Source organism: Hemiscyllium ocellatum, chromosome 20 (genome assembly GCF_020745735.1).
Source record: "Hemiscyllium ocellatum isolate sHemOce1 chromosome 20, sHemOce1.pat.X.cur, whole genome shotgun sequence".
NCBI classification, from domain to species: domain Eukaryota; kingdom Metazoa; phylum Chordata; class Chondrichthyes; order Orectolobiformes; family Hemiscylliidae; genus Hemiscyllium; species Hemiscyllium ocellatum.
Genome location: NC_083420.1, coordinates 30,723,853 through 30,749,265, shown reverse-complemented (window position 1 = coordinate 30,749,265; position 25,413 = coordinate 30,723,853). Strand labels below are relative to the sequence as shown.

Sequence of the window (25,413 nt, the reverse complement as noted above, 5' to 3'; positions counted from 1 at the left end):
AAAGTAGTAGCTCTGAAGCACTGCCTTCAAGTCCTAACTTGAGTAGGTTCTGAGATCAGGGGTTTTGGTGACATTAGGGGTGGCACGATGGCTCAATGGTGATCACTGCTGCCTCACAGTGCCAAGGATCCAGGTTCGATTCCACCCTTGTGTGACTGTCTGTGTGGAGTTTGCATATTTTCCCCCTGTCTGCATGGGTTTCCTCTTGATGCTGTGGTCTCCTTTCACTGTCCAAAGATGTACAGATTAGATAGACTGGCCATGAGAAATGCAGGGTTACAAGGATTGGTTAGGGGATTGGATCTGAGTTGGATGCTCTTCAGAGGATCAGCATGGATACAATGGCCGTTTTCACACTGTAGGGATTCTATGATTTTATTTATCTGATCACATTTACTTAGCTGACATAACAAGGAGGCAATCAGTGCTCACAATAGAATGATCACGATTCTTTGAGGCTATGATTTTTATTGTGTATTCTTGGCTAATGAATTGCCTGCAAATTGAAGCCAGATCAGTGACATTGCTAAATCATTGCAGGGTCCATGATTATCACAGGTGGCCTTAGCAGGATCTCATAGCGCCAATAATTTTTGTGCAATTATCAGACTGCTGCTTTTCAACCCATTAAAAACCACTTAGGGCCCTCAGCTGCTATGGTTGGGATTAACCCACCTTTTACTATGAGTAATTCACTCGTGTTATGAAGCTGCTTGTCCCCTCGGTGAGTGGAAATCAGTGGCTTATTGAGGGGCTGGACATCAGACAGCAGGATATGCACTAAGAGCCACACCTTGTCCTTACATCTAACTCAAACTACCCTTCCCTGTAACCTGAAAAAGCCCAGTCACCAACTCCAACGTGACTTATCTTGTATGCTGGGTCCAACATGATCCTGAAAGCATAAATCCCCCCCACTCCACCCCCTCCCGTGGTGATGCTGAGAACAGGAACAATCAGCCTCTGATTGCCTATCAGCATTCACTTGGTGGGATGTCTATCCATGATGTCATGATTTCAGAGGAAGGCCCATCTGCCACAGTTACATAAGCTTTCCCAGGAAGAGGCAACATGGGTGCCCCAGTGTCTCAACTGAATTCAGCCCTTTCACTGAGAAATGAAAAGATGGATTTTATAGATTGTTCATGACCATGCAGGGATGGAGATCTACACAAATACTTCCAGAACCTTCCAGTTATCCTCCTGATTGTCCTGCTTTTGGATAAGATGGACTGAATGTGAATTGTATTTGATATCACTTGTGATATACTCTTGGGAATGACTGACTATGTGTGGGATGGTGATACGTTAATTGTGAAGCGACTAGTCTACAGGACGAATGATAAAGATACACTGAAGAATGAATCTTAGGCTGGGGTCAGTCGTATTGACAACATATCTCCTGGGAACAGTTAATATGGTTCAGCAGAGTGAGAGCCTATACTGATTTGATCTTTTTAATCAAAGCACTGACACATGCTCCTGATGCTTCATAGACTTTTTAATGAAACAATCAAAATAGAGTAAAATGCACTGATACTTATCAGAGGGATGGAAATTAAATTAATTTAAAGAGGTCTATAGAATTTGGAATAGCAAATTGTAAGATTGGGTTCCCTTGAGTTAACATTGAAATTGGGACAATTGAGGGCTAGGGAGAAGTAATGCTTAGACTGAATTACCCACACGATGAATAATGGTTAAAGGAGTGCTGTATGATCTTTTAAATTGAGGCCATGATTTTATTTGACAATATAATAGTATTTAGCAATGCTTAGCTTTGATTGCAATTTTCTGTATTTTCTGCACTTGCACATTCCTGATGTGTAATAAAAAAAACATTTAATACTTGCATTGAGTATGTGATGTCAAGAAGATAAAGTGAGGATTTTAGATAAAACATTCAAGATACAACAAAAATAGAGAAGGGACCTGTCACAGATTAAGGGGGAAAAAGTTGAATAGGACTTGAAAACAGGCCCAGAATCATGCTCTGAGATTAACCTGAGTCTCTTCATAACATTGCAGACAACACAGAATTTGTTCTGCCTATTCCTTCATCTGATATCTATATGCAACCAAGTGTTAACAGGCAGCAGGGGACCTGATGAAGGGCTTTTGCCCAAAACGTCACTCTAATCTTGACCAACAAGAGTGTCTAGTGCAGCCTGTACCATTTATGTGTGAGTTCTCACTGCTAGATATAATTGAAGTTTTTAACCCAAGCTTAAATATGAGTAATCGAAGAGTGTGGTGCTGGAAAAGCACAGCAGGTCACAGCATCCGAGGAGCAGGAGAATCAATGTTTCAGGTCTAAGCCCTTCATCAGGAATGAAATCTCATTCGTGATGAAAGGTTTATGCCCGAAATGTTGATTTTCCTGCTCCTCGGATGATGCCTGACTGGCTGTGCTTTTTCAGCACCACACTGTCAACTCTGATCTCCAGCATTTGCAGTGCTCACTTTCTTCTCCTTAAATATGAGCAACAATACTTGAGAGCAATGGTCGAACCCATGAGGCACTCAGCATGTTGTGGGAATGAACTGGACTCCTTGATGTCATTGGGGGGAAGAACTGGAGATGTCGGCTATGCCGATGATCCTTTGTTCAAGTGCTCAGAAGACAGTGCAAAGCCATGATGGTGGTGTGAATAACAGGAACGTTGATTCAGGGGTAGCGTCTCACATAAGTTGTTAAGGTAAGTGAGCGCACCTTCAGACTATTCTACCAACTGTGTTCAACAGCACTCAGTCAGTGCTCAATTCACCAGACATCCATCACTCACTTACTAACAGTGGCTATCAGTTAAAACTCTAACATTCATATGTTTTCCCTCACCCTGACACACAACACGATTGAAAGCTTCACTGACAGCTATTCAACCATGACAAACAACCTCAGCCAGTTTACTTCAAAGTGCAAGTTTGCTTATATCTCGAGACACAACCTGGTGGGAGCCAGATGAGTAAAACTTAAGGGACAGGTCACCTTCAAAGCCATAAGCATTATCTTTTCCTAAGATTGCAACTGGAGCTGCACTCAATAGATTTCAACTACTTCACTGAAGCAAAGACCTTTCCTGTTATCATTAGAATTGCACATGCATGAAGCTTACCGAGATAATGTCCAGTGTACTTGTCTATTAGTATCTTTTATATCTGCAGGATCCAAGATATAATTTTTACAAGGTTGAGTTGCACCAAAATACAGATATTTGTGCTTTTTTCTAAGTCAGAGAAGTAATGATCAAGGTGATATTCTTTGGATTATTTGGACAACTTTAAGAATCTTTAATGAAGAAAGACTCTCAAAAGTATATTGCTAATATTGAAATGTGATATTTGGAGGAATATGATTGGTGGGACATTGCTCGTAACAAGGGATACTTTCCATGACATTGTTGGACGGAACTCTAGAGATTTAGTCCCTGCTAGAATAATGGAACTCTGTGGGTTGGAAACACAATTTTATAATTGAGGGATTTGCCAGGGTTCATTCTATTCATATCTCACCATCATGTCCCCCAACGATTCAGGGAAGGTTGGAGAGATGTGCCTATTATGTCAGCGGAAGGATTTTTAATTAGACTGACCCAACTGCATTAACTCTTGGAGGTTCAAAGCTGTAGCAACCACAGGAATGAAGAGGAAACCTGGGAAGTTTCCCATTTTTACCCAGAAGTCTATTGCAGGATCTGAGAGGCTGCAGTGGGGTAAGCATTTTCAAAGATGGGAGCAAGAGGGCAACCCCCTGCTCCCATCCAAGAAGTAGTGATGAGTAAATCAAGAGCAGCAATCTCAACATTTACACTCAAGAAAGCCACACTTCCATGTCAAACCTCAAACTCAAACATTCGCAGTATTCACCGGCACAGCATCTCTCAGGTCAGTGTGCCCCACAGCTCAATTCATTTCTTTTTCTCCAATTACCTCCTCACATTGTTGTCTAATTAGTCAATATTCTCACTTGTGGTCATCCTATTGCCTTCTCATACCAATGCATTACAATCACTCTTCAGAAATGTTTTTGTCTCCACTCCACACAAGCCATTAGAAATACCTACACCTTTCGTTTTTTTTTAATGACAAATCATGAATGGGATATGAATGTTGTTGGCTGGGCTAGCATTTATTTCCCATCCTAGTGGTACTTGTGAAGGTGGTGGTGAGCTACTTTCTTTAACTGCTACAGTCCATTTGATGTCGGTAGATCCACAACACCATTGAGGAGGAAATTCCTGGGTTTTGTTCCAATGACGCCGATGGTAATATATTTCCAAGTCAGGATAGTGATAGCTTGGAGGGGAACTTGCAGGTGGTTGGTGTTCCCATGTATCTGCTGCCTTTGTCTTACTATGTGGTAGTGTTCTTAAGATTTGGAAGGTGCTGTCTAAGGATCCTTGGTGAATTATGCAGTGCATTTCATAGATGGTACACACTGCTACATCCGCGATGGAGGGACTGAATGTTTTGTAGTGTGGTGGCAATCAAGCAACTTATTTTGTCCTGGATGGTGTTAAACTTCTGGAGCTGCACCCATCCAGGGGAGTAAGGAACATTCCACCACACTCTTGACTTGTGCTTTATAGATAGTAGGAGAAAGTGAGGACCACAGACGCTGGAGATCAGAATCGAGAGTGAGGTACTGGAAAAGCACAGCAGGTGAAGCAGCATCCGAGGAGCAGGAGAATCAACGTTTCTGGCTCCTTGGGTGCTGCCTGACCTACTGTGCTTTTCCAGCACCACACTCTTGACCTTATAGATAATGGACAGGTTTTGGGAAGTTGGCAGGTTTCTCTAGTACTTTTTCTTTCACACAAGTGAAGCTTTATATTACTGATGCCATTCTTGTGAACTGCTATATACAATCTCCATAAAACCCCTTGACATCTTTCCACAAGTGCTGGTGCTTAGAATTGGACAAAAGTGACATAAACTTCAGCAGAAATCTAATCAGTGATTTGAATGTTTTGCTTGCTTTTGTATTTTAATGTGCTATTTGTTTGTCTTTCAATGAAGCTGATGATTGCATTTTACTTTGTAAAATAGCCTTCTCAACAATCCTGCCACACTTTTCACCAATTCAGCTATCTATGAGGGAGCATAATCTAAAAGAAGAGTCTGACCTTTCAGAAGTTATATTAGGAAACATCTGTCCTACCTGAGCAATGAGCAAAAGTATCAGCACATCTTTAAACCAAAACCCGTTTCCAACAGAAATAAAGATGCTGATCATGTTTGTGTAAACTTAAGTTTCATATTTCCCTTTTGAACAGAGACTGTTAATGGGAGTTGGTGAAGTTAGATGGTGTGACAATACAATGCAGATTCATTAGCATGCAGAGTTGTAGCTGAAACACTCTGGGTTAAACCTCTTTTGATTTTAATTTTGTTAACTTTCACACTGTTGGAAACAAAAGAGCGTGAGGGAGCAGAATTAAGATCAGCAAAGATATGGCCATTAACCCAGGGTGTTGCAGCTTCAACCCTGCATGATAATCCCATCTCTCACACTGCTGGGCATTGAAATTCCTCTTCAACTGTTCTTCCACACAGTTTCAACATCTGTTCTTTCAGTAAAATTATTCCACAAAAACACACAAGATGATAAACGGCATCATTGCATTTTTGAAAATGACCCTCATCTCAAGCATATAATTTGAATATAAAGTAAAGAAATAATTTTAATTCTCTGAGTGATTATAACAAGATTGTTTGCTAACATTCACTTATTTTCTTCTTGTGGGGACTTGTCATTTCGGTTTGGAAAATTGGACTCGTTAGAAACATGGATAACGCAAGGTGCTCCAACATCACCATCACCAACCAGGACATGATCTGCAGTCACCGGCAGTTCAGTTGACTTCGCTGCATCTGACAGAAGTTACTCTGCACCAAGATAATGAGGCTAGAAGCCCCTGAGATTTCAAGACTCGTGACTCATTTCAATGAAGCATGAAATGAGAACGAGGGGCAAGTAATCACAGATGGGGCTATATTGCAAAGTAAGTGGCATCTAGGTGTTGGCAAGATGCAGAGACTAAGATGTAGTGTGTGAATCAGGAAATAAGAGTCAAAGGAGGGTGTTTGGACGACGGGGAGATTTGATATTGGGGAGATGGGATTAGTGGGGAAGGGGGTTCTGAAATTGCAATGATCAGATGGAGTGGCAGCCTGTGTTCTTTAGCTGTGAGGTAACCAGGAACCCTCCCACTCCTCCTCACTCTACAACCAGGTAAATACATTTCAAAGCATTAACCTTTTTGACAGTGACCCAGGTTTACTGAGGACATCCAATACCAGCTGTCTCAGACCAAATCATTCTTACTTGTATTAAGTGACTGCACACCTCTGGATATGCAAATAGAATAGTGTCTGTTTCAGGCAACAACACTGTGCAATGGTTTTGTTTTCTTGACCTACATGTTGGACAGTGTAACTCCACAGTGCACACTACCTTTCTGTTTTGCAGGCTTAGTAGACTGGTTAATGTCCAAAGAATGAATACTGTGCGGCTGAAGTGTCAGCCCATTTGTTCAAACACATACTTGTTTCCTGTTTGGTAATATTGGCAGAAGTGTAGTACTGTTTTGGGTTTGGGTGTAAATCAGAGCAATTCTCATGTACTGCTTGTTTCATCCAGTCACATACATATTCAATTTCCTTGCCTGCACAAATCTACCAACCCTCAGGAACTGGACTGTTGCCAGAATATTTATTGGACAGTTTCAAAATGCGTACGGTATCTCAGCTCCAGTTGTTCTTGGAGCCAACTATGCTACATCAATTGCCACACTATTCATTTTCCTGATCTCACTGAATTCAACATAAATCCACTGGAGTAAGGTTTTGTTGTTACAAGAATTTTTAAAGCAAATTTAAGCTGTTCTGACATTGAACTTGTTTTGCAGCATTAATCAAATGCTGAAGTCAACTGATCAACAATCAGTTCCTAAGATAATTGTGTCATTCAGCCTTCTTCTGTATCCTGGGCATTGATTAGTGAGTAGTTAAATTCAACCAAATGTTAATTGACATCTGAGTGTCAGTATTTGTAACAGCTTTATTTACATTTCAAGTATAATGCTTGTGTAAACGTTTCCTTTCACATCGATGCCGAATACAGAAGTTAAATTCACCCTGCCTCTTGAAAGAAGTTCCTACCTCTCTGAAGACCGTAATCCCACAATGCATTGACTTGACACTGCGTATAGTGTATATACAGTGAAATCTATGAAGTGCTTTGAAGTACTTGGACCTCCGTGATGCTTTTCCTAGACCTAGCTGACCTCAATTTAAATTACTAAGCCTCTGGTGTTCTTCCTCTGTTTGCTAAAAATCTACGTTTATAATGATTGGCAGAGACTCAACACACTTATGCTCAGACATCTCTGGATTCTCTTCTAAACTGGCTAGTTAGAGCCACAGTCAGCCAGGAGTCAAACTATGTATCTTTTAGCTGGCTCCAAACTGAAGTTCAACCACCAATTCATACACGCAACGCTGACAACACTTGTTAGCAGAACTAGCACGCTGCAAATGGGAGAGATAAATCCTTTAAGGCTGTCTAAACAATCTCATTATATCTCTATTCTGAAAAGAGGTCTTTCAAACCATTCTCAATAGCTTTCACACTGAATGAGTTTTCCCCTAATTATTCCACTAATAGGAAAGAATTCACTCTGACCAATGGCTCTCTGGTAAAAATTGTAATTAACTTTCTCTGTAATAAAACTTAGTTTGAACAATTGCCTTTTTAAATAGCTTGAAAAACAATAAAATGCAGTGATTGAACTACTTTAATAGAGGGAAGGATATGTAAGTGTTTCTCCAGATTTTCTTTTTCCTTGTGATTTCCGTGAGACATTAATGTGGGGCAGTCTGGAAGATGTTGCTTATGTCACCTGTTCCAGCCTGATCCCATGTGAGTTGAGGGGCACAGTGACATTGATGGCCATTCATGCTTTGGTTCAAAGCTTGAGAAATGGTGCATTGGGCACAGAATGTTGTTGACTTAGGAGACATCCTGGTGAAGAAAAGGCATCATAGGCGTTGCTTCCAAATATACTTAAGGTCGAAAATGATTCCCTCTCTCTTTCAGCACCAGCTCACATTCTTGGTGGGACCCGCACCCTTCTCCTTTGTCCCATAAGGCAACTTGATAAGGCCCCGAATGATTGCAGTCAGACTATTTGTGAGGCAAGTGACTGATGTACAACAGCTATAAAAGCATTTCTCTGTGCACAAAAGGTAAACTTTTCAGGGAGATAAATGACATCAAAAGTGCCCAGAAGGTAAGCACTTACCAATGGCAATAAATCATCAACTAACCTTTAAAAGCTGCATGGTCACTTTAAATAATGCCTGACCGGGGCGGGGGGGAGGTGATGTTGGGTTTCATGTTAGATAATACTATTTTACAAGTATGTGGGGAGCATTTTGAAAGTTAACCAATAGGCACTCAAAAGGTTAATAAAAACCTTCAACAAGAGAGAATCTAATCAACACCCCTTCGCATTAAATGACATTGCCATCATTGACTTCCCCATTATCAACATCCTGGGAGTTACCCATTGACAAGAAACTGAACTGGACCAGCCACATCATTGTGATAACAAGAACAGATCAGAGGGTTGGAAATCTGTGGTGAATAACTCATCTCCTATATGTGAAAAAAGATTTGGTTTAATGTTTCTAAGGCCTAAGATTGAGTTTGTTTTCTCCTTCTTGTAGGGACCTGTCACTTCTGCTTACTCATTCAAGCTCATTAGAAATCTGGGTAATGTAAGTTGCTCCCAGTTGCACAACCTGCAGTCACTGGCATTCCAGTTAACTTTGCTGCATCTGACAGAAATTTCAGTGTACCCACTTTTGGAAGCCCAAATACTGCACCAGGAAAATGAGGTGAGAAGTTTCTGAGATTTCAAACCACATGTCTCATTTCAATGGAGCAGGCACAGCATGAAATCAGAACTAAGGAAGAGGAAGTACCACTTACGTTGCAAATCAAATGGCATCTGGGTGTTGGGGAGTTGTAGAGATTTGAGATGCGGTGTGTGAATTGGGAGATAAGAGTCAAAGGAGGGTGGTTGGACAACAGGGAGGTTTGATGTTGGGAAGATGGGCTTGGTTGGGAAGAGGCTGCTCAAAGATCAGATGGAGGAGTGACAGCCTGCGTTCTTTAAATCGGAGGTCATCAGGAACCATCCGAATCTTCCTCACACCCAAAGCAGGCAAATACATTTCAAACCATTTTTGACAATAACCTGGGTTTACTGAGAACATTTAATACCAACTGTGTCAGAGCAAATCATTCTGACAGAGGGAGCCTTGTTTTCAGTATTTGCATACCTCTGGATATGCAAATAGAATAACACCTTTATCATGTGTTTTGTTTCTTTCACTTACATGTTGGACTGCATAACTTCTACCTGAAACTCAGTGCACACTGCCTTCCTATTGTTATGTAGGCAGCGTAGACTAAGTAGCAGCACAGCTATCTTTTCTCTGAAAGAACAAGTTGCTTTGACCAGGACTGAAACAACCGTCAAATCAATAATAAATTTATTTGTAATTAGCTAGAGTACAGAATACCTTCTATTTGGTCAAGTCTGTGTTGTTTCCTTTAATGTTCATACTTCCATCTGAGTTCTGCTTTTGTATGTAATCCAAAATTCAAGTAGGCCAAGGTTGGTGATGGGAGAAATTCTGGATGAATGAAGGTAAAGGAGAGCATGGTAGGTGACAGGACTAGAGGTTACTAACTGTAACCCCCATTATGGTCTTCACATGGGAGCGTAGAAGACCTGGGTGGGTATCATTTTGATGTACTGGTACAAGGAAGATAGTTGGAGGTGAAGTTCTATATGTCAGGTCTCCTTGTGGGGGATGGACAGAAAGGGGCTGTCTGGGTTGTGCAAGGTGTAATGTGACATGGAGGCTGGAGTGGGACCTGAAGGTTGCAGGAGCAGGAGGCCATCCTCTCCTGATGGATGCAAAGATAACAGCTGCTCTGAATTTCTGTCAGAGTGGCTGCTGACGGGGCCCTGAGTGTCTGACTGACTGTTACAGGATTCTGTGTGGGATCTCTCTGTTGTATCTTCACAAATGCTGGACAGTGACCATTGCTGGTTGTACAAGATCACACCCGTTCAGTTACCTCCCCCAGCATCAAGGTCAGTGCTGTAGCCTGAGCAGGAAGATTGCAATGTTCGGTTTGTATTGTGAGGGTGAGTTACTGCTTCTATTTTTTTTGTGTGTGTTCATTGTTGCTGGTTGTAAATTAAACTTCATCTTGAGATTTATCCAATTACTTGGGCCTGTTCGTGATAGTCCATGATGCAGGTCTATGGGGGGCATCGGGGAGGGTAGCACTGACTTAGAAAGGATGTCCAGATGGGATTTAGCTAAGGACAGGTAAACTCTATGGTCTGCTGGCTAAACTGGGACAAGGGAAGGAGAATGGTGTTGGACATAAGGGGAAGTATCAATAATGTTGGCTAACTGTCTCGAGCAGCATGGCTTTGTGACTGCTAGGCCATACTGCTTCCTGTGAGGGGCAATGCCAGATTGCCAACACTGATCTGGGTGCAACACAGCCTTGTAAAGACAACACGGTGCAAAGGATGCTGGTCTTTTGGCAGATATTTGCTGAGTTGTTCCGGGTAAATTGGGATGGAATCGGATGTGAGGGATGCCCTCGAGGTGGTAGTTAATGAGGTGAATCTGGTAAGATGCAATGAGAAATATATCTAGGCTTCATTTTGGAAAACCCTCAAATGAACTTAATGCGACTTGCACTTTGCCAAAAAGATTAGTACATAAAATTTAGCTGCTGGCATCCAGTCCCAAAGCTCCACATTGGAGGTTAAACAAGGTAAAAGTCAACTTTGTGAAAGGCAAGGACTTTACACTGTAGATTGCATAAGCCACAAATGTTCTTTTCAATTGAAGTTCATCAGGTGGACTACTGTCCACCTTGCTCCCTGTAGAAGTTAAATTTAAATCCAAGCATGTGCAAAGCAATAGAACAGGAATTTGACTTTTGTCAACTTTAACCAAGTCAGTTGAATGCTGACTGCTCCATGCAGGTTTATATGCCTCAGTCAACTAGACATCAGATCTTGTTTGAATACAAGGAATAAGTTGGATGTACCAAACAGTGCCAAAATGAAGCCTGATGAATTCCTGCTGACACTACCAAGGTGGGCTCGGGTATTGACAGGGACGAGGGAATCCTAGAGGGTAGAAAGCCAGTGTCACTTAATAGAGCTAGCAGGAGCTTGTGACTTCATAATATAATCCTTGAACAGGTTTTGTGATCATTGCTGTAACACCTAGCAATCCCTTTTCAGGATTGCTGGTTTGGCTAAACCTGTGTCTCGTCTCCATTCATTGGATGTGGGCATTGCCAGCAAAGCCAGGAGTTACTACCTAGCTCTAAGTTCCCTGGAAATGATAATAGAGAATTTCACAAACCACTGCACTCCATTTTGGTATAGCTACACCCATATTGCTGTTGGAGTGGAAGTTCAAAATTATGACCGTGAAGGAATGGTGATATAGTTTCAAGCCGAGATGATGTTTGACTTGGAGAAAAGTTTACCAGCTGTGATGTTCCCTGGTGTCTATTGTCTTTGTTTTCTAGAATGCAGAGGGTGCAGATTTCAGAGGTGCTATTGTAAAAACATTGGTAAGTTGCTGGCGTACAACATCTGGATGGCATACACTACAATAGCATGTGCCAATGGTTGAGGAAGAGAATATTTTAATATAGTAGGTGGTATGCCAAGCAAGCAGATGGCTTTATCCTGAAATGTGTTCTGTTTCTCACTGTTGTTGAAGTTGAACTCATCCGAGCATTGGGAAGTATTCTGCTTTGCTCCTGATTTGTCCTTTGTTGATGATGGAAAGACATTGCTAGTCAACAGATCCATTACTTACCACAGAATTCACAATCATTGACTGCTTTGAAGTAAATTTGTGCTGAATTCAGTTAATTTTCTCTTAATACTCCTAACATGTTGATAGTTGTCGATTTGGTTATGATAATTCCCAGGGAATGTCAAAAGGAGGTATTAAGGCTCATGTTGGATATGGTCACCGCTTGGCATTTTCTGTGGCATGAATATCACATTCTGAAGCCTAAATATTGTCCAGGTCTTATCATGGAAATGAAAATTTGCACTCAATGAATATCATCACTCTGACCTTAAAATGGAGGAAGAGTCATGAAGGAATAAGTGAGTTGGACCAAAGTACTGTTTGAAGGAACCCAGTGATCCTGGGGTTGATGGGAATGGGTTGAAACAAGCACAGTTTCCTTTGGGCAGGTAGGACTGCAGCTTGTGAGGGATTTCTCCCCTAGTTGCCTTTAACTTCAATTTTACTCATACTCCTTGAAGATACATACTGTCAACTGCTGCCTTAAGGCTAGCCCCTCTCACCTTACGTAACTGTCAGCAGGAAATTGGGTGTTGAGGGGAGGTAGTGGGTGTCGTGGGGCAAAGGGGGAGTTGGTATTGAAATACCACTTCAATGTCATTCCCTTTAACATAAAAAATAGATAGCAAGGCAAGGGGAACCACTAATAGTTTGCAGGCAAACACCTCAGTTGTGGATCGTGTTTTTGAAACAGCATCCAGAAGGATAGTGTACAATCTTATCTTTCATGCTGAAAATGCACATAGAGAAACAGCAAAGCTTCCTTCCAGAGTTAAAATTTATTTACTTCAATATCAGTCTAAAACATAAGCAAAGAGTCTCTTCTGAGAATATGTTTGATGAATAGGAAAAGACAGTAAGGATGAGAAAACAGTTCACATTAGGCAGTCTTCATTACTATCCAATTTGTTTCCATCTAGATATTTATTTCAGTATTTGGCTCAATGAGGTATAAGGTTAGAAGCTATTTGTGAAGGCAGAAAACATTATGGGTCACCACCACATCTCTTAGCAACTGTTATGCAGAAAATAATGGAATAAATCTGCTGTTTCCCCTTGCTGAATATATAACTTGTCTGATCTGGCCATTCCATTATAACTCTGATTGTTATTTAAGTCCCTTATTCAGATGAAAAAGTATGCCAAAATCACAAGGTGTCCCCAAGGCCTCATTAACTTGATGATACTGTATTAAGAGCCAACATTCTTAAAGGGCTTTTATTGTTGGTGTTATGTCAATTTTTTTTTATAGCCATCTGTGTCACTCAGCCTTAAATTCAGAGGAATTCCACTGTGTGGATTGTGTTTTAAAGTCAACCTTATGTTCCATCTTATGCCCTTTCATCTCTCCACTCTGCATGCACCCTTCCATCATGACCGCCACCCAGTCATGTATCAATCGCCTGTGCTGCTGCTTCAGTAAGAGGAGAGCTGTTACCAATCTACGTCCAGCTGCTTTCTGAACCATTCAGCTTACAATGCCTCTTGTTCGCATTCAAAGTCAGTTGTTCTCTTTTTATCTAGCCAAATATTGTGTCTCAATAATAAAAAGCAAAACATTATCAGTGCTGGAGAGTTGAAATAAAAAAAACAAAGTGCTGGAGAAACTCAGGTTTGGCGGCATCTGTGGAGAGAGAAACAGGATGAACATTTTGAGTCCAATATATCTTTTTGGATCAGATGAGAGGTGGAAAGGTCCTAGTTTGATGGTGTTGCGAAGTGGGGAAGGGACGGTGGATCAGAAGGACAAGTCAAGGAAATATTAAGGGAAATTGGAGAACAAAAAACAAAGATTAAAAGTTGGAAAGAAGAAAAGGCATAGATCCAGAGCAGGTGCTATAAAATTGAGGACAAGTTCACATTACAACAAATAAATATCTCCTCAGCCTAACATCAACTGACTGGATAACTGCTTAGGGATGAGGTATTTCCTTTCCAAACCATACCTCACATAATTCCTTCCTTCAGCAAAGAAACAATACACCAAACACACACTGTGTTATCACAAGGCATAGGAAATTCTTCACCTGTTCCAGAAAAGTGCTTTTCCATGCTGCCATAAAACTTATGCCCTGTCAGATTTGGACATACTTTTATGTATTCATTAGCCAGACTCTCAGATCATTGTTGCATGCTGCATTTCACGCAGCATTCCATCCCAAAACAATTTGGAGCTACAGGGTATCGAGGTGAAATGGTAATATGTACAAAAATGTATGATTCAGTGAAGCACTCTTTCATGAACTTCAGACCATTGTCAGAGATGCTCAGCTCAGTTCCTATGCATGGCAAAATCTCTGAACCTGGTGATAACTACCGTAGAGATGGGCCAGTGTCGACAATTGACTTACAACTACTGGAAACAATATTCAATGACAATGAGGGAAGGTTTCAGAATTGTTGGATTGGAACTGACATACTGACCATCTTTTTGTTGCTTGAGAGAGTCAATGACTTAATTTTGATCTGGATTGTGAACTTGAAGGACTAGGATATAGTTGAAGAACATTTCTACTTGTCCAGGTGACTGCCTGAACCTCTTTCCTGATATCTTAACCAGTCATATTAGATCGAAAACAAATCCACTTCTAGGCCAATGGCGGTTGCACAGCTGTAATGATGGGAATGTCTGGATTGTAAGAGGACAGGGTGTGGGTAGATAGAAGCAGCTTTTAAACAGATTGAAAGTCTGTGATTGGTGGGTGTGTCCCAGTATCAAGCCTGGTTGTCTTTAAGGAGCCACTGCAGTGGTGCATTGATGTGCGCAATACTGATTGGACCTTGCCCAGATACAATTGCAGAGTGTTGGATTTTGTTGACTATATTGGGCAGGAGAAAGTTCTGAGTTGCTGCTGACTTTGTTTAAGGATATATCATGATCCAAGATGCATCAACAATATAGTTTAATCATTGATGCCTGGCTCGGAGATCCCATATGTGTGGCTGAGTGAGAGAGGTGTATTTTGCATCATGCTTCACAATGGTGATGTATTGAACAAGAACATCCATGTGGAAGATCTATCAGGCCCCACAAGAATATAAGACATGGTGCATTGAAGAGCATGAGGTGGTGAGGCAATTCTAAGTAGACAATTAAAACTGTGCCGACAGGAATAGTAAATGCGATTAACTGTTCTGACCTATCATTTAGTGGGGTATTGTCAAAAGCCATCATTTGCATCCAATTTTGTGAAGACTGAGCTCCCTGTGAGCTTCAGCCATTTTCTTGTTGACAGATATCATAAGCTGAATTTCTTACTCCCATAGCCTGGTTGAACTTGTTGTGAGAGATTTAACAAATGTGTAAGGAACTGTTAGGAGTACATAAGACATAGCACCAAGAAGTGGGCTGGCTCACTGGAGATTTCACCATCTGGTGCAGCATAGATGACGTCAATCTCCTTCCTCTCATCTGAAAGAAAGGGTATAGTACCTTTCTTGGCATGAATGACGAAGGATTTCTGCCCGAAACTGTCTGAGCTGCTTTTCCAGTGCCACACCTTGACACCCACTTGGCAGTTGGTTTTAGAAGGATATGGTAAGCTGTTTGCAACTTTGCCAATGTAGTGATAGTTTTGGAAATTGCCTCTTAAACTTGTTTGCCTGATCTTGCTGCTTTAGCTCGTCACTTGTCAGATAGAGCTTCAGTCTGAGCAGACTCCATGGCTCAGCCACAACTTCCGATTGTCGATGGCATAAAGGACTTCCGAAATTTCTCTCAAACCATCAGGCTTTACACTTCTAGTGATTCCATGCCCCCTGGAGCATGGAATCCAAGTGTGAATGCTGGAAAAATTCAGGCTACAACTATGGTAGTATCGAAACGAATAGAGATAGTTATTCCTGTGGAGAAAGTGAGGACTGCAGATGCTGGAGATCAGAGCTGAAAATGTGTTGCTGGAAAAGCGCAGCAGGTCAGGCAGCATCCAAGTAGCAGGAGAATCGACGTTTCAGGCATGAGCCCTTCTTCAGGAAGGTTCCTGAAGAAGGGTTCATGCCCGAAACGTCAATTCTCCTGTTCCTTGGATGCTGCCTGACCTGCTGCGCTTTTCCAGCAACACATTTTCAGCATAGTTATTCCTGTGTCCAATTTAAAATATTGTGGCTACTGAAAAATATATTGACAACCTAAACTTGTCCTTAGGATCCTGTAACCTCAAGTTTTCAAGTTGGAGGTGAAAGCTATATATCATAGCATACTGTTTGGAAATAGCCCCTCCTGTGGCAGAAGTGGCACTTTGCATGAATGGCTGGGTAAACTAGGCAATGATGTGCTATTTCTACCCCCATAATGGAAATATTGGTTCAGGTGGCAACCATGCCTTCTGCCTTCCAGTCTGCTCTGTCATTGACGGTCTGCCATTTCCATGCTTCCAAGCTGCTAATGGAACGAATTAACAGAGGAAAGAAACTTACTGCAAAGCCCTAGGTATCTATACAGAGCTTTCCCCTGTCTGAGAGCCTCCCTTTAAAATTTGAATGAGGAATTGAAGGTTTTAATAACCTGTTCAAATTGAGCAGTTCCTTTATCAACTCCTTGCCTTCTTAACATGTTGCCACAGCTGCCAATTGTATACAGGAACTGACTGAACTGATTGTTTCCTGACTTCCTGAATCTGGAGGGAGTCCAATGTCAAATGGATCCATGATGCCAGTTTCTCCCATTCAATGTTTTGTTGTGGATTTCCAGAAAATCCAGAGTCTTGGATGGACAAAAGATATTCTCCATAGCGTTGTGCATTTCTCATTGGTTTCCAGAATCTCAAAATAGCTGTTAGTTGTTCGGATCACTGCCATGAGTGTGTTCTACAGCCTAATGGCTTTTACCTTTCCCGCCTCAATGATGATTGGCCAGGATTCTCTGTGAAAAGCTTGGCAGACTGTCATCATTACATTTAAATATCACCACTCGGTTTGGGGTGCTTTGGCAGATGAGGTCTGGAAAACATGCTCGTGCAAGTTTAATCACTACTCCCAGTATTTAGAGACTTGTTCAGTAGGATTCGGTTTTCTTGTCATAATTTACAATGGAAACAAAGAAAAGTGTTCTCAGGCCTGGCATCTTTTCCGATTTGGGAAGTGACTGATGGAAATTAACTCCTATCATCCAAGATACTGCCAGATCTAGAATGCTAGAAGGTAACCAGTTTGCATATTGACTCACTCTCTCCGAAACAGGCAACAGGATATCTGTCCAAGGCTGTCAAGACATTAACATCAGGACTCGAGTACAATTTCTATTGAAAACTGTATAACACATTTGCAGTCTGGACTAGGGAGATTTCTCAATTGAAAGCTGCAGACACAAACCTATATTAGAGGAATGGTCAGGATTTTACTGGGACCTTGCACCACAGGTGTCGGTCAAATGTCACAGGTCCAGAAAAATTCCTGTGATTCTGGGCCACTGCAATGTTCAGCAAATTCAGCTATCACACCTCCACACTTCTGTCCAAGGTACCGTGACAACAAATTTTCTGGATTTAGGTCAGTGTCAGCCAGCACTGAAACCAGTTACACTGACAAATAATGGTTCAGTTGGATCTTCGGTCCCTTGCGAATGAAGTGATTTATGGCTCTCGTTTGATTTTCGGCCTGGGAGGATCACTATTGCCGTGGTGCTAAATTTCTGCAGTGGTTTCCACAATTGATCTGAATTGTGATTGTATACCTTATTTATTGAAACCTTTACTTTGCAATAGAGAGCCTTGTGACTAAAGTGAAAACATTTGTGGCTGCCATTCCTTTCAATATGTTCGGAAGCTCAGAGGACAGCAGTGGCCTGCACACAACACATGAGACACAATGGTTGGAAACTGTACCTCAGTTGTTAATACTATCCATACAAGTGTCCAGGGAACAAATACCAGAACAGCTTTAGATGTGCAGATAGCCTGCTTAACCGTACAATCTTCTTGAAACAGGTAAAGGCCACGTTCAGAGACAAATTGGGGAATGTAGACTGGATGTCATGTCTGGTGAAAAAGGTCCAAACAAGAACAAAAAGAGCTGTATTTAAGAGGGGAGGTGAGAAAGACTGCCTGGTCAACATTTGACCAGGTGTAGCAGCAAGGAATAATAAAAACAAAAAAAAATGCAAAAGGTATTCAGGCAGCATCTGTGGAAAGAGTTAACTGATGGAAGTTCTGAAAAGATCAATGACTTGAAATGTTAACTTGGTTTTGTTTATTTTCCCTCCCACTGATGCTGCCTGATGAGCTGGATAGATCCAGAATCTTCTGTTTTTAATCCAAACTGTGAGCATCAGCAGTATTTTGTTATTGTATTAGTAATTTTAAGGAATCTGAATAAAACTGAAGTCAATAGGCATGAGGGACAGGGCTCTTCACATGGCATTGAAGGTAGCACTCATTGACTTTGTTAGATTTGTCCACAAGGGGTTCCCCTTGCTAATTATAAATCCTGCCTGATTGCACGGCAAAGGGTCCTTCAAGGTGTAGAGCATCAGAGAAGCTGCTGCACATTTACTTCCTTCCACCATGGAATCTCTGATTAATTCCACAAAGACAGGCATGAGAGACATGACCTATCACCTGAAGCTGTCGTTGATGACATTGGAATATAGGAACAGGTATAGGCCATTCAGCCTTAAATTCTGTCTTGCCATTCAATGCCATCATGTTTGATAGAGCACTTCAATGTCTTTTATTCACTCCATCTTCATAATCACCACTCAACCAGAAATCTATCAGTTTTAACTTAAATATAATCAAGCACTAAGCTTCCAAGCCTTCTGTGGTAGAAAATTTGAAAGGTTCACAACTCTGAGTAAAACAAATTTTTCTAATCTCAGACCTAAGTAGCATCTTCCGCATTTATAAATTGTGACCTCTGATTTTCAACTCCCTGACCAGCAGAAACATCTTTCCTGTAAATATACTGATGATTCCTTTCAGCACTTTGTCATTTTCACTGAGATTTCTCATTCTTCAAAACTCCAGACACTACAGGCCCAGTTTGCACAATTAATCATTCTCTTCACAGGACAGTCCCTCCTTTCCACCAAGTCTTGTTGCACTCCCTCCATAGCATTAATATCTACTCTGAACCAAAGAGACTGTACTTTAGGTGGACTAACCAAGCTCTTATGCAATTGAAGCAAATCTTCAATAGTCTTCAACTCAAACCCTCTTGTAATAAACACTATCTTTTGTTAACCTTCCTAATAGCTCATTGCACTGGTATATTAACTTTCAGTGATCTATGAACAAGGGCATCTACGTTGGTTTGTACATCAATACTTTCCAACCTCTTAGAATATAAGATGGAAATATGCGACGTTACTAACATTGGTAGGAGAAACCGGTTCCTAAATTCTATCTGCCATATTCTTATCCATTCGCTAAGCCTGTACAAATTCTCTTCAAACTGCTTTACATCTTCCTTATAACATATGATCCCACTTGTACCATGCATAGATTTGCAAATATTTTGCTCCCCAGCTCCAAACCATTGGCATACTTTGAACAGTTGGAATTCAAGCTATAGTACCCCATTAATCACTGGCTGTTAGTGTGAAAAAGACCCACTTATTCCTACTGACTATTGTCTGTTAGCCAATCATTAATGCATGATGTACCTCACCTTCTATCCTTTGTGCTTTAATTTATCTAATCAGCATCATGTAAGCAACTTGATCAAAACCTTTGGAAAATCCAGGTATAATATATCCATCAGCTCTCCATCAATTTTGTTTATAATTCAACTCTATAATGTTAGTAAAATGTAATTTCCCATTCACAAATCCATGATGACTACTCCCAATCAGATCATTATTATACTGGTGGATATTTATCACAAGTTCTGTTTTCTCTTGCTCCCTTAAATAGTGAGGCAACATTTTTCTATCTTTCAATCCAAAGGCTCATTCAATATTCTATGATATTTGGGAAGATAATCACCAATGTGTTGACTACCTATAACTTCCCCTTTCAACATTTTAAAGTAGAATATCAGGTCTGCCAACTTAGCATTTTTTTCCAGTAATTAATTTAGTGAATTCCCCCATCACAATCTTCTTGCTAATACTAATTTCCTTCCATGCCTCACTCAGCTTAGGCACTTGGATTCCTGATGAAGGACTTTTGCCTGAAACATTGATTTTCCTGGTCCTCTGCTGCCTGACCTGCTGTGCTTTTCCAGTGCCCCTCTAATCTTGACTGTAATCTCCAGTATCTGCAATACCCACTTCTGCTTAGCCACTTGGATCTCAAGTCCTGTAATCACTTAGCTTCTGTGCAATTTTTCTACTCCCAAAAATAAATTCTCCTGCCTCTGCATGTGATGGATCCATATTCATTTTGGCCAAATATTTACTTTTTACATGTGATCGAAGCTATGCATTACAAAACTACTCTTGTACAAATAACTGATAGGTGTTTGGAGAGGATAATTGAGATGCTGAATGTTTGGCTTCAGGTACCTCAGCAAGCCAATGGTGAGGCAGAATAGGTGCTACCAAATGCAGTGATACTCTGTGTGCTTCCTAGATGCACCCTGTGAAGAAGGGCTCAACCGTGATTTGACAGAAGAGCCAAGGAACGAAAGGATTGTAATTTGTATGCTCTTGGGAATGAGGTGGTCTGTTGACTGGTCACTAACTACCTCCTGCTTCTTCTCTCTCTGCACCATTGTTGACATTCATTTACACTTCTCATTACCATGGGAAGACAGCGGACATCAAATACCCCGCCCACCCTGATTATAATCTCTCCCAATATCTTGCCTTAGGCAGAAGATAAAAAAGGGTAAGCACTCGTACCAACAGGTTCAAGAACAGTTTCTTCCTCACTGTTGTTAGGCTTCTGAATGGTCCTCTCAAACTTTAAATCTAATGTCAATCTTGCTTTATGTGTACATTCCTTGTAGCTGTAACTTTGTACACTTTGCTCTGTTCAATCATCTGATCTATGTACGTTATGATCTGCCTGTACTGCAGCAAAACACAACTTTTCACTGTACTTAGGTACATGCAACAATAATAAATCAAATCAAATCTTTGTCAATACATTCAGGCTCAGTATGTTGTCTCCAATGCATTGTAAAGTTCTGCAGGACTCAAGACAGCTGCAATTCAGAATAATCTTGGTGAACTATTGGGAAGATCTCTCCAGACAGCAGTATCACTGTTAGACACTTTGATGGACTGCTTTGCGATAGCTCTTGTGGTCTTCTATTTTTTTCTATTGAGGATGAACGTAAGTAGTGTGGAAGTGTCATAAGCCACAAGTATAATTGGTAATCGATGTATGAAAGTTTGTGATGGCTTGAGCTGGGTCAAATAGCGGAGAAATGCTGGACAGGCAAAGTATGTTGTGACAGCTGCCAAAAAAGGTCAGGCACAGACCTGTATAATTCCCTGGTGGTGATTGCTCAGCAGCTGAACAGTGATGGAATGGGAGCGTTTCTTATGTGTTAAAGCTGTGGCAGGTTGGGAGACTTCCTTGCGGATATGTGGGTGCTGTCAATCACAGTCTGAGCCTGTGGGAAGCCTGCAGTGGCAGCAATACCTACAGCTGTTTCTTGCTGGCTGCTGTGGGTCCATGAGGAATTTGATAAAAATGGTTGGACTTAGCAAAGAGACTACCAAGGGTCCTGTTTGACACAGGCATGGACTGCTGACTGACTCATGTGACTGACAGCACCTTCTACAGGTTGGAAAGAGCCTGAGGCAAGTTTTTTTTAAACCTCTGTTCACTTTGGTCACGGGGTCAACACATCGGTTTTGGAATCCTTTTCGAGTTCGTTAATATTTAAAAACAAACACACTCATCCAACAATTAAGAATTACGCCCTAAGATTTCACATTTTTAAATAAAAACAAACTTCACTGCATATAATATAAATAAACTAAGCAAAGTCAGTATTATAAATTAATATTCTATGTCATAATGGCATGCATTAGGTACTCAGTTCCACAAATATCCTCTTCTCTGACCAATACTTCCGATCAGCTCTCTCAGTATTGTGTAATGTAGTTAACACCAAAGCAAAGCTGTGCCTGCCTCTGTATGCTTCCCCCAACAGAATTGCTTGCTTCTGTAACATAAGCACTTTGGAAGGCAGTGCAGGAGAATGGCATGTGGCCCCTTCAGCTTGCTCTATGATTCAGTCAGACCATGACTGCTCTGATTGTGACCCTGACTCCACTTTCCTACCCCCTCCCATAACCCTTAATTCCTCTCTATGTATTCAAGACTCCACGGTTTGGCGAGGAGAAAGACCATTCCAAACACTGAAGACTACTGAGAGAGGAAATTTCTTCTCATTTGCATATCAATATGTAATACCCCTTATTATTAATCTGCAAACTGACTGCAAAAGCGTACAGGTAAATTAAACGAAAGAACCTCGCAGCACCACGGTTATCCCTATGGCAACGTGGCATGCTTCAAACAGGAACATCAACAATTTTGTCTACCCTTGACAAGACATTGATTCTGTAACCTGTATCAAAAATTTATATTTGTAAAGGAGTTTTACCAATTCCCACTCCCAGAATTACTTGCACAGTTAAGTAATTCTCCTATTTACATTGTAAGTTTATTCTTTTTTTGAAATGAGAACCAAAACATAATTCAAACCAGCTATTGAAGTAACAGTGGACCAAGAGGATTGATTAGGGCAGAGTAATAGACTTGTTCTATATGGATTTTAGTAAAGCTTTCAACAAGGTTCCTCATGGAAGACTGATTAGCAAGGTTAGGTCTCATGGAATACAGGGAGAACTAGTCATTTGGATATAGAACTGGCAGGTAGAAGACAGAGGGTGATGGTGGAGGGTTGTTCTTCAGACTGGAAGCCTGTGACTAGTGGAGTGCCACAAGGATTGTTGCTGGGTCCACTACCTTTCATCATTTATGTAAATGATTTGGGAGTGAGCACAATAGTTAGTAAATTTGCAGATGACACCAAAATTGGAGGTGTAGTGGACAGCGAAGAGGGTTACCTCAGATTGCAACAGGATCTTGATCAGATGGGCCAGTAGGCTGAGGAGTGGCAGATGGAGCTTACTTTAGATAATTTTGGGAAAGCAAATCTTAGCAGGACTAATAGACTCAATGGAAAGGTCCTAGGGAGTGTTGCTGAACAAAGGGAACTTAGAGTGCAGGTTCATAGCTCCTTGAAAGTGGGTCACAGGGTGATAGGATAGTTAAGGTGTTTGGTATGCTTTCCTTTATTATTCAGAGTATTGAGTACAGGAGTTGGGAGGTCATGTTGCCACTGTACAGGACATTGGTTAAGCCACTCTTAGAATATTGCATGCAATTCTGGTCTCCTTCCTATCAGAAGGATGTTGTGAAACTTGAAAGGGTTCAGAAAAGATTTACAGGAATGTTGCCAGGGTTGGTGGATTTGAGCTATAGGGAAAGTTTGAAAAAGTTGGGACTGTTTTCCCTGGAGTTCCGGAGGCTGAGGGTTGACCATATAGAGGTTTATAAAATCATGAGGGACATGGATAGGATAAATATACAAAGTCTTTATCCTTGGTGGGGGAGTCCAGAACTAGACGGCATAGGTTTAGGGTGAGTGTAGAAAAATATAAAAGAGATCTAAGGGGCAACTTTTTCATGCAGAGGGTGGTACCTGTATGGAATGAGCTGCCAGAGGAAGTGGTGGAGGCTAGTACAATTGCAACATTTAAAAGGCATTTGGATGGGTATATGAATAGGAAGGGTTTGGAGGGATTTGGGCCGGATGCTAGCAGATGGGACTAGATTGGGTTGGGATAGCTGGTCGGCACGGATGGGTTGGACCGAAAGGTCTGTTTCCATGCTATACATCTGTGAATCTATGATTCTATGACCCTCCATTGTTTATTTCTTCAGAAACTCTACTCATGACCTTGTAAGATAAATAAAGGAAGCTTTTTATGTGTAACAAACTCAGGCTTGTTTGAATTGCATTTACGTCAGAGTTGCTATCAGCTTCTGAATCAGATTTCCCCTTATCTTATATTTTACACTTGAACCTCCAATGTTATATTGCTGAAACTAAATGTTATTCTAATACATACAAATTTCCATGACAATGGCCAGTGAGGAGAGTGAGCTAGTTCATGTTTTAAGAGGTTTGAATAGCTCACCGCCTGCCTCCCGAGAGAAGTATAACTTCCTGATGCAATGTTACTCTGAAGAATGGAGATCACTGACTCTGGGTCACTGTTGTGACAGTCTGAGCTCAATAGCAATGGGATTGAAACAGTGAGTATGGTGGTGAACGCAACACATCAAGGGAGAATTCTGATCGGTGGAACAGAAAAGAGCTGAGAATGTGCAGCGAGACTGAAAGCACGATCATTCATTTTTAAAGATGAAACATTTTGAAGCTTGCAAATTACAACTAGTCAACCCATTGAAAATGATATTTCTTTATGTCCTTTTAAAATTGAAATTCTTGTGTGATGCTGGACATCAGTGACATATAACTCATGCTGCTATTGTGTAGTGATCAAAGGTATAACATGATGTAATTGTTTTGTTACTGTGCATTTTAAATTTTGATGCTCATACATTTACAGATGCATGAAGGTTGTTGTTACTTCTACTGGGAAATGAATTTAGTGAATGGTAGCAGAGTGGTGATGTTACCGGACTAGTACCCCCATAACTTGAAATAATGATCCAGGTATATTAGATTTCAAGTCCTGACATAGTGCCTGAAGGATTTAAAATCAGCTACTTAAATAAATCTGATATAAAAGGCTACCATCAATAATGGGAAAAATATAACTACCCATCTGGTCAACGAACACAGCAAAGGGAATCTGCAATCTGTACTTAGTCAGATTTATGTGTTACCAAGGTCAACATCCATGTGGTTGACACTCAACTGGATTTGCAAATCACTCAGTTGTCAAGGAAACTCGCCCTCACCTTTTCAAGGCAAATAAACCTGGACAACAAATCTAGCCCTTGCCAGCAATGCCCACATTCCACATGTGAATAAACTCCTTTCTGAATATGTCTGTGCTTGGCAAAGATCTGGCTCAACATTTCTCTGGACAATTTAAAAAACAATCTAATGTCAGGTAAAAAAAACAATAGAAAATGGACTCTCTTACTTAGTCTTTTAATCATACAAGTTTGTTAAAGAAATATATAAAAAGCTACTTCCACCGTATATTTTATGGAAGTTACAGCTAATATTGAATGAAAAAGATGGAACTAAAATTTAACATCATGATATTTTAGTGGCACATTCAGAGCTTTAACAGACAAGGAATCCAAGTTTCTATTAATTAAATCAGGTGGCTACAAATCTACAGAAATGCCCACCATTAGGCTACACAGCTATGTTTCTGAGCTAAAAACATTTATTGGCATAACATTTAGAATGATTATTAGCAAAATGCTTACATTGCCAATTATCAGACTTGCATTCGATGACGAGTTAGGCAAAAGTGAGGACTGCAGAAGCTTGAGATCAGCGTGTGATGCTGAAAAAGCA

General features: G+C 40.9%; 1 long non-coding RNA gene across 1 annotated transcript in view; it reads left to right on the top strand.

Moving 5' to 3' along the window:
- Nucleotides 1-5,976: 5,976 nt before the first annotated feature.
- The window catches only part of LOC132825305 (uncharacterized), a 127,055-nt gene continuing 107,618 nt past the window's right edge, over nt 5,977-25,413 (top strand). The window contains exon 1 of the long non-coding RNA XR_009645772.1: nt 5,977-6,005. This is a non-coding gene — a long non-coding RNA (uncharacterized LOC132825305). The remainder of the gene's footprint in view (nt 6,006-25,413) is intronic.